Source organism: Gadus chalcogrammus, chromosome 7, assembly GCF_026213295.1.
Source record: "Gadus chalcogrammus isolate NIFS_2021 chromosome 7, NIFS_Gcha_1.0, whole genome shotgun sequence".
Classification (NCBI taxonomy): domain Eukaryota; kingdom Metazoa; phylum Chordata; class Actinopteri; order Gadiformes; family Gadidae; genus Gadus; species Gadus chalcogrammus.
In genome coordinates this window covers 19,012,308-19,021,516 of record NC_079418.1, presented here as the reverse complement: position 1 = coordinate 19,021,516, position 9,209 = coordinate 19,012,308, and the positions used below count along the sequence as shown (strand labels likewise).

Sequence of the window (9,209 nt, the reverse complement as noted above, 5' to 3'; positions counted from 1 at the left end):
AGAGAGGGGGAGAGAGAGAGGGAGGGAGAGAGGCTTGTTTCCATCACCAATTGCAGCTACAACTGTGTTTTCATAAAAATACTTTTGACCGATTATGTTTATATCTGGACTGTATGCTGTTATCTTTGTTGGATTTAATGCCTTTTGATGTATAATTGTAATTTGTACAATTTATTTTTAATGGCCCAAATCTTGTGAAATCTTGTTTGGAAATGAAAATGACTGTTAAATTAGTTTTTTTTTATATTATAGATAAATGGAACAAACCCTCTGGTCATTTGTGAGTACCAGTGCAGTGCCCACTCAAAACGCAGCTGTCTGGAACGGGCTGATTGCTTGGTCTCCGGAATTGCTTCCTGAAAACTGTTTATCCAAACAACTTCGCACTAGACACTTTACCTCCTTAGATCCTGGCCAAAACATCCAACCAGTGTGAAGTCAGGCGACAGACATACATAGAAGTTAGAACCATACAGGCGAATAACATACATACCTACATACATACAGACATACATACATACATACAGACGAACATACATGCATACAAACAAACAGATCAACATATATACATGCATATAGACAAACATACATATATACACACACATACTAGATACATACATATTATATACATACATATATTCATACAGAGACTCCATCCATTTTTGTACAATTTAGATGATGCTATTTCATAAAGCATTTCATACCAGATAACATTGGCCTCTCAAAGAAATAATTAGCTGTACAAAATTGGATAATTTGTTGACAGTAAGCCGACTCAACACACTGTCTGATGGTATTATACTAAACTCTTACGTGAACACAATTCCGTTATTTATATGCAAACATACATAAATACATACATTCATACATACGTACTTCACTTGCAAACATTCATCCATTCATACATGCATACATCCATGCATCCATTCATATATACATGGATACATACATGCATACAAACATAAAGAGAGATTAATTAGATTTACTGTTAAATTATGTTAGCATAGTGATTGTTCAAACTCAATTTTGACAAGATGCCACTGGATGACGCTGTTTGAAAGCACTTGACTTGAAGAAATGACCACTCCAAAGACTATTGTTTGAAGCTGCGTAAGCCACTCCCATCCGACAGAGGGAACTCCACTGCGAATAGCACGCGCAGCGCTCCGTTTATAAAGCTGCTTAGTGCGCTGTCCACTTCAGCACCACAAGCAGAACAGAAGCGACCCAGCTAACACCGAGGAGAAAGAGATAGAAGGCACCACACAACATCCCCATCGCTCGAAGCTGAACATCGCCACGCACAACGCTAGAAACGTCCACACAACCAAAGAGAGCCCAGAAAGGTGAGCGATTTCAGTTTCGCCCTTGCTCGTTGCGGGATAAGAATCAAGTTGGCACGCGTATGATGGAGAGGCAGAGATAATCTCGCTGTTCGCTACCTTCCTGGTATGTGCTGCTTTAACAAAAACAAAACGCTGATGCTGACGTTAGACTATGCTGTGGCATAGTCTATCCCAGAGGCAATTGCGTATGTTTCGAGGTTCGCAGAGGCAATTGCGTATGTTTCGAGGTTCGTTGACTCGATATACTACGCGTAACTGTAGCAAACAGACCGTACAAAGCGTTTGTTTGGGTTAAGCCCTATCTCACCCTGCAGATGTCCGTGGTTTGTCAGTGTATATATCATGTTGTGGTCTACTGTTACCAGCTACTCTTTCGTCGTGCCTGCGCTCTTTTGAACTTGATATTTACGCTTCCCACCGTGGCCCACAGTATCAACACACGCACACACGAACACACGCGTACGCACGCGTACGCACGCACGCACACACGCACACACACACACACACACACACACACACACACACACACACACACACACACACACACACACACACACACACACACACACACACACACACACACACACACACACACACACATTGCATTATTGTGAAATTGCAATCTGTAAGCAAGGTCATAACCAAATCTAAATAGAAAATCTTCATGAATATCAATATCATTTCCCACTTGCAATTTCTTCAGTGTAAAGGCTTTGGGTATATTTGTATTGTTGAATACAACTGAGAACTATGGTTTATCAGCCATCTGTTTTTCTTGCAGCGTTGGTAAAAGGTTGTTGAAAAAACATGTTACTATTACTACTCATGTTTGATGTGAATGATCATTGTTGTTTTTCCTACATACATCCCTGTAATAATGAGCAGTGTCGATCCAAATACAGCTTCTATGATACAATAGCTTTACAAAAATAATAGACTATTCAGCTTGTTGTCCCCTTGAAAATAGCCCAGCATGCACCCTGGGATATATGTGCCCAGCTAAATATGATCTGACCAAATGTCCTAATTTGTGGGAAAAGGCTTTTGCTGGAGTTGAAAATGACGTGCCATCACCGATCATGTTTATCCTACGGCTTTGCTTTTCCCTGAATCTCGCTCCAACTCTCATGCCCTCAAGTTGCTTATCTCTCTTCATCGTCCAAATGTCTTTTGTTTGCCTCTTATGGCTCCTTGATACGATATCATAACACTGTCCTAAACCCCACCTCCACCACTACCACCACCACCTCCACCACCACGACCCACCACCACCTCCACCACCACCACCACCTTCCAAACAAGCTCAATGCCCTTCCAATCTATGTCCCCTCCCCTGCCACATCAGCCAGCATCCACCCATCAGTCCTCCACCCTTGGCCCAGCGGCTCTGCTCCTCCCACTGTCCTACTTCCTCCCTGGAAGCCCCTCCTGAAAGGCTCAGCTCGGGGGGGGTTCTGGTGCCTAGAGATGACGGGGGGAGGATGGTGCGTGTGTGTGTGTGTGTGTGTGTGTGTGTGTGTGTGTGTGTGTGTGTGTGTGTGTGTGTGTGTGTGTGTGTGTGTGTGTGTGTGTGTGTGTGTGGGGGGCCGGAGTGGGGGAGAGATGTGGCGGGGGGTTGGTTGTATGTCAATGTGGATTGGTGAGGGTGGCGTGGGAGGGAGGATTCATAGAGGGAGGGATGGTTTAAGTACATTTTATAAGGCTGAAGCCTGTCTCTCAGTATCGGGCGGGAGAGCTTTGCTATGAAGTAATTAATATAATAGGAAGAAAACCGGCAGGAGCTGGCTGGCAGAGCAGGGGGTGTTTCATTGGTCTAAAGTAATTGCACAAAGCCAATTCCAAGTAAACTCTTGAGTGGCAGGGAGAATGGTTTTGAATATTTGGTACCACATTCATTTGCGCCGCTGAAAAGCTAAATTGTAGCGTTGGACCTAAAGCAGGTGAAGGTGTGTGTGGCTCTGTCCTGGATGATAATTCATTTCACTGTTTTATTTAATAGGGGTTGTCTGTCACTGCTCCTAGTTTAGAAACCATGGGGATTTCACATTTTGGTATCAATTTCAGCTAAAAATGGAAGTCAGTGCAGGCTACCTTTTTGGGGACAAGGGAAGAATATTGCTGGAAATCTCTAGTCAGTTGAAAGACAAAACATTCATATTTTGTCTTTCAGAAAATATGTTGTAATTTAACCATGGTGTTTTTTAGAAATATTAACTTTAATAGTTAATTGTTGACTCAATGACCTACAGCTAGCTATTCTGTCCAAGGGAGGTAGTAAAGTTTCCTTACACCTTCCAAAGACAGGTGTGCTATGCTAATGAGAATATCTTAATTACCCTGGGATCTAAAGTGCCCCTAGGGGTTGGGGGTGCATCGACAGATGTTTGTTCGCATTCAGCAGTATAATAGCCCCATTTTCTGGTAGAGAGGAACATCTCCACCTGTAACTACCCAGGGATGAGCAGTTCAATACAAAAACGATGCATGGGTGGAGGTAGGATTGTAAAGAACTTGCAGGTCGTACTTCATGGCTTGATTTAATTGCTTTTTGCATATTTTTAGTTTTATTTCTTTTTAAATGGGTCCCCTGCTGCCGCTGCTCCACATTTCCTGACAGGGATGACCAAAATACATCTCACCTTATCTTGTCTAGTCAGGCGTCGTCCAGTGTGGAGATTGGCGTTGGTGTGCAGAGAGAGCAGGATGCAACCAAAGCTCAGATATCAGAGTTGTTTCCTCGGTTCGACAGCATGTGTTTTCCCTCGCGTAGGCGAGGCGTCTATGCGTGCGCCGAGCGGAGTCTCCGGGGACGTGAACTGTCAGCATCACCTTGGAATCGCTTGTTTGCATCTGCGGCAGAATGCAACTGTTTTTCCTAATCGGAGCCGCGCCGCAACAGCTCTGGCCCTGAGATTAATCATGTAATCGTTATCATCCTTATGATGATGACGGGTGACGCAGGCCAAGAGGAGATTAATGTCTATCTTGCACTTGCGCTTGCTTCGCCGACGCAGGGTGCTTGGAAAGTGTGATTTGGTATGTCATGTTCCCTAAAAGTCGTTGAAACTGTCGAGGAAGAGGCGCCGGAGCACTGACTCGAGATGTAGGGGGGGGATGCGTATGAATCATGCCCAGAGTCATAGTGCATTTAATACTTTTTCCCTCTGGCTTCTGACTTAGACCTCTGAGTGCCATGTAGGTGAAGTCCGGGATAGGCAGCCCAAGACCAGACAATACGAGAGGCAGATAAAGAGAGACGGCTTACAGCGAAACAAAAGCTGTAGCTCAGGTGTTTAAAGGAGGCCAGATGGAGCCACGGTGAGCCGTACTGTTGTTATCGTGTCCTAGCCGGCCCTGTAGGACTATTGTATCAAGATTCATCAATCTCTTGCTGTATTCTTTGCTTCCTATGACGGATCTATTGAGGTGCTCAGGATTACAAAATGGCTGGCCACTCCTCCCTTGTTTAATCACATCCATTTTTTATCACTTTCCTTCGAGCACACGGACAAACAGACTCGTTTTGTTTTTGTCATTTAAGGCGCGTTCACTTGGTACTCGTGCACGATCCACTTTTGTTTTTCTATGGAGAAAGAACCGCAGCAAGCATTCAGGGGAGGGAGGGGCAGAGACGCCTCGCTTACATGGAAGAATAGTTCAACTTTGACATGGCAGCGCATGACGTTACCTACCAATCGATTTGCCACACAGTCCGATAAGGCAGAATATCTTTGGGCTGCAGCTGATTTTATGTGTGTCTAACATACTTGCTGCGCTCAAGTCCCCAGCGCACAACCTAGCGCTGCACACATCCTCCGAATGCATGCACCTTTAGGCTTGTTTGTTTGCTATCTTCCATAGCGTTTTGGCCCGGTTTTCTCTCCCTCACATCCTTGCATCGGAACAGGAGAGAGAGAGGGAGTCCAGGGAAGATGTGGGTGTATGTAAAGTCAGTGCGGTGTGAGGGTTTTTTGTGTGTTGGCGTGAGAGCCATTATCTTTTCAGGGAACCTAGTACAGCCATGGGCAACACTGGCCTGACTGCTGGTGCTCTTCCTCACAATGATATCGTCCACGAAAACTATCCCTCCGTCTCCTTCCTCCCACCAGCAAATGGCAATTACTTCCAATTCTCCTCTTCGTTTTTCCGCGCCTGATGCAGTTGACCTGGTTATTGTCCGGTGTTATTTCAGAGTGGAATTAGATTGGTGTCTCTGGGTTTGCGGTTTTGCTCGGTGAAAAAAAAAAAGGAAGTGTTTCCAGTGACCTGATGAGGTCGGGAGGAATCTGCTTCATCTTTTGATCAAAGAGACCGCTGAGAAATAACGTAAAGAAGAAGAATAAGTAATGGGGGAAAAAACTAATTTGGATGAAAGACCACGAAGGTTGTTTTTTTAACAGAGTACTCGGAGATGGATCTTCAACCAAGCTTTGTCCTCTTCAAATGGTCGTTGTTAAGTCTGACATTATTTATTAAATACTTGGCTGCTGTGTGTGGTTGTTAATATTTATGCTGCATATATACGGTGTGGGTATGTTAATATGAATGCTGTGTGTGTGTGTGTGTGTGTGTGTTTGTATGTGTTTGTGTGTGTGTTTTGGCTTGTCCAATATGATAAAAGAAGCATATTTAATATGCATTATTGCAGTCAGTGTAGGCATGAGGGCAGCTTGTTTCCTGGTCTGTTTGAAGCTGCCACCCAGCCTCTGTGCACAAAGACCTCTGTTTGCACGCTCCTCAGCTATCTTTGGGCTGTGAGTGTGTGAGTGTGTGAAGTGTGTGTGAGTAGTGCACCCGCGTTCCCTCAGGACCCCCCCCACCCCCCCTTTCTGTTCTCCTCCAACTTCTGAGCTGCTTTGAAGTCCTTCCCCCGCCCCTATAGTTAAGAAGTGGGGGAGTAGAGAGAGAGAGAGAGAGAGAGAGAGAGAGAGAGAGAGAGAGAGAGAGAGAGAGAGAGAGAGAGAGAGAGAGAGAGAGAGAGAGAGAGAGAGAGAGAGAGAGAGAGAGAGAGAGAGAGAGAGAGAGAGAGAGAGAGAGAGAGAGAGAGAGAGAGAGAGAGAGAGAGAGAGAGAGAGAGAGAGAGAGAGAAAATGTGAAAATGTGAAAATGTTTGATGTTTTTTTTTTTTATCATAATCTGTGCATATTTTATTGCTAATATTTTTATTCTATTTATTTTTAGTGATTTGAGAACGCGGTCATAGGCTTCATGTTATGACAGCATGACAGTGACCAGGGGAAGTCAAGGAAGGATAGTGTGAGACAGAATGACAGGAGCTTGGAGTAAGACCAGAGTAAAACCAGAGTAAAACCAGACTAAGACCAGAGTAAATCCAGACTAAGACCAGACTAAGACCAGACTAAGGCCAGAGTAAGACCAGGCTAAAACCAGACTAAGACTAGACTAAGACCAGACTAAGACCAGACTAAGACCAGACTAAGACCAGAGGAAGACCAGCCTAAAACCAGACTAAGACCAGACTAAAACCAGACTAAGACCAGACTAAAACCAGACTAAGACCAGACTAAGACCAGACTAAGGCCAGAGGAAGACCAGACTAAGACCAGACTAAGACCAGACTAAGACCAGACTAAGACCAGACTAAGACCAGACTAAGGCCAGAGGAAGACCAGACTAAGACCAGACTAAAACCAGACTAAGACCAGACTAAGACCAGACTAAGACCAGACTAAGGCCAGAGTCGGGCCAGAGAGTGCTGGATGCGGTCTGGCTCCTGGGGCTCCTGGTGGAGGAATAGGATAGCTATAGTGGAGGCCCCGGGTGGAGGCTGATGACAGACTGTGTCACGGGGTTGACTGAGGACTGTGTATGGGGTCGCGTGTGGCTTCCCCATTAATGAATTATGGAGGGGAGGAGTGTCCGATTGCGTCATGCGATCCCACTGTGTCCTTTCAGTGTGTTTGTGGGGGGGGGAGGAAGGAAGGGGGTGCAGCAGAGACAGCTGCCGCACCCTAAACACCCTCAATACAAAAGCCATCTGCCTTGTGGACCCAGGAGAGCTAACACACACACACACACGCACGCACGCACGCACGCACGCACACACGCACACACGCACACACGCGCGCGCACACGCACACGATTGCACCACACACGCACACAAGAGCAAACACAAACATCCATCTTTATCTATCTATAAACAGTCCTTATTAATGCATGTTCAAGGGCTCATTATCCATCGATCTATATATGGCTTTGCTCCTGTATGTCTGAATAGGTGTTCACTGAATAGTGAAGTGAAAGTCTTAATCTATGTCATAAAAATACCTTAATATCGACTGTCTCTGCACTGCAACAGTGTAGTTGTGGAAGTATCCCTATCAATGTCTTTTTAACAGGCCGCACCCCAGGGTTTTGAATGTTTCACTAACGTTCATCCCCATTTACCCCCTGGTGCTAAAACCCTGGGAATGAACCCCTAAAATGAAGACGTTTGTTTTCTCTAAACGCAACACACTAGAGCGGCAGATACACAGTCTAAGGGGCGGGGAGAGGGGGGGGGCGACGGCAGAGCTTCAGGGACGGACCAGAGACAGAGAGAGAGGCTGTAGGCTGTAGTGGCCAGTACACTACATTGGTTTCACTTCGAACAGTTGACGGACACCTTGTCTTAGGACGTCGGTGTCCGAACGGGACGTTTGAGCTTGTTTCCCCCCCGTTACCGGGAAAAGTTAGGTTTACTAGTTCTGGCCGAGTTTGTGTTTGCTGCTGGCCAACACCGAAATGAACGGTCGGCCATCTCACGGTCAAGCTGATCCAATCCATGTAATTCCCGGATACAGATCTAAGGCCTGATTTGTGAGGCTAGGTCGAGAGAGGATAGGCTAGAACAGGGTGAGAGAGTGAGGTGTGGGTCGAGAGAGGATAGGCTAGAGCAGGGTGAGAGAGTGAGGTGTGGGGCGAGAGAGGACAGGCTAGAACAGGGTGAGAGAGTGAGGTGTGGGTCGAGAGAGGATAGGCTAGAGCAGGGTGAGAGAGTGAGGTGTGGGGCGAGAGAGGATAGGCTAGAACAGGGTGAGAGAGTGAGGTGTGGGGCGAGAGAGGATAGGCTAGAACAGGGTGAGAGAGTGAGGTGTGGGGCGAGAGAGGATAGGCTAGAACAGGGTGAGAGAGTGAGGTGTGGGGCGAGAGAGGACAGGCTAGAACAGGGTGAGAGAGTGAGGTGTGGGGCGAGAGAGGACAGGCTAGAACAGGGTGAGAGAGTGAGGTGTGGGGCGAGAGAGGACAGGCTAGAACAGGGTGAGAGAGTGAGGTGTGGGGCGAGAGAGGATAGGCTAGAACAGGGTGAGAGAGTGAGGTGTGGGTCGAGAGAGGATAGGCTAGAACAGGGTGAGAGAGTGAGGTGTGGGGCGAGAGAGGATAGGCTAGAACAGGGTGAGAGAGTGAGGTGTGGGGCGAGAGAGGACAGGCTAGAACAGGGTGAGAGAGTGAGGTGTGGGGCGAGAGAGGACAGGCTAGAACAGGGTGAGAGAGTGAGGTGTGGGGCGAGAGAGGATAGGCTAGAACAGGGTGAGAGAGTGAGGTGTGGGGGCGAGAGAGGACAGGCTAGAACAGGGTGAGAGAGTGAGGTGTAGGGTGATAGAGGATAGGCTACATTAGCATGAGAGAGTGAGCTATGGGGTGAGAGAGGATAATAGAACAGCATGAGAGGGTCTTGAAGGTTTAGCGTTAGAGTGAATAGAATAGCCTTGGGTTCGGTTTTTGAAACGGCTCTAACACGCAGAGAAGTATAATGGTGCTTTATTCACAGCTTGTTTGGCGATTTGGCTTTATACTTTGTCTATTCCACAGGATTAGTATGGGAAATAACCCTGTTATGTCTATGACTCTCATTTTCATAAA

At 46.4% G+C, this 9,209-nt stretch overlaps 1 protein-coding gene across 1 annotated transcript in view; it reads left to right on the top strand.

The window, feature by feature from the left end:
• The first annotated feature begins 13 nt into the window (after positions 1–13).
• srrm3 (serine/arginine repetitive matrix 3) overlaps positions 14–9,209 on the top strand; it is a 54,933-nt gene continuing 45,737 nt past the window's right edge. The window contains exon 1 of the mRNA XM_056595657.1: positions 14–1,346. The gene's annotated coding sequence lies outside the window, so the exon portion shown is untranslated. The remainder of the gene's footprint in view (positions 1,347–9,209) is intronic.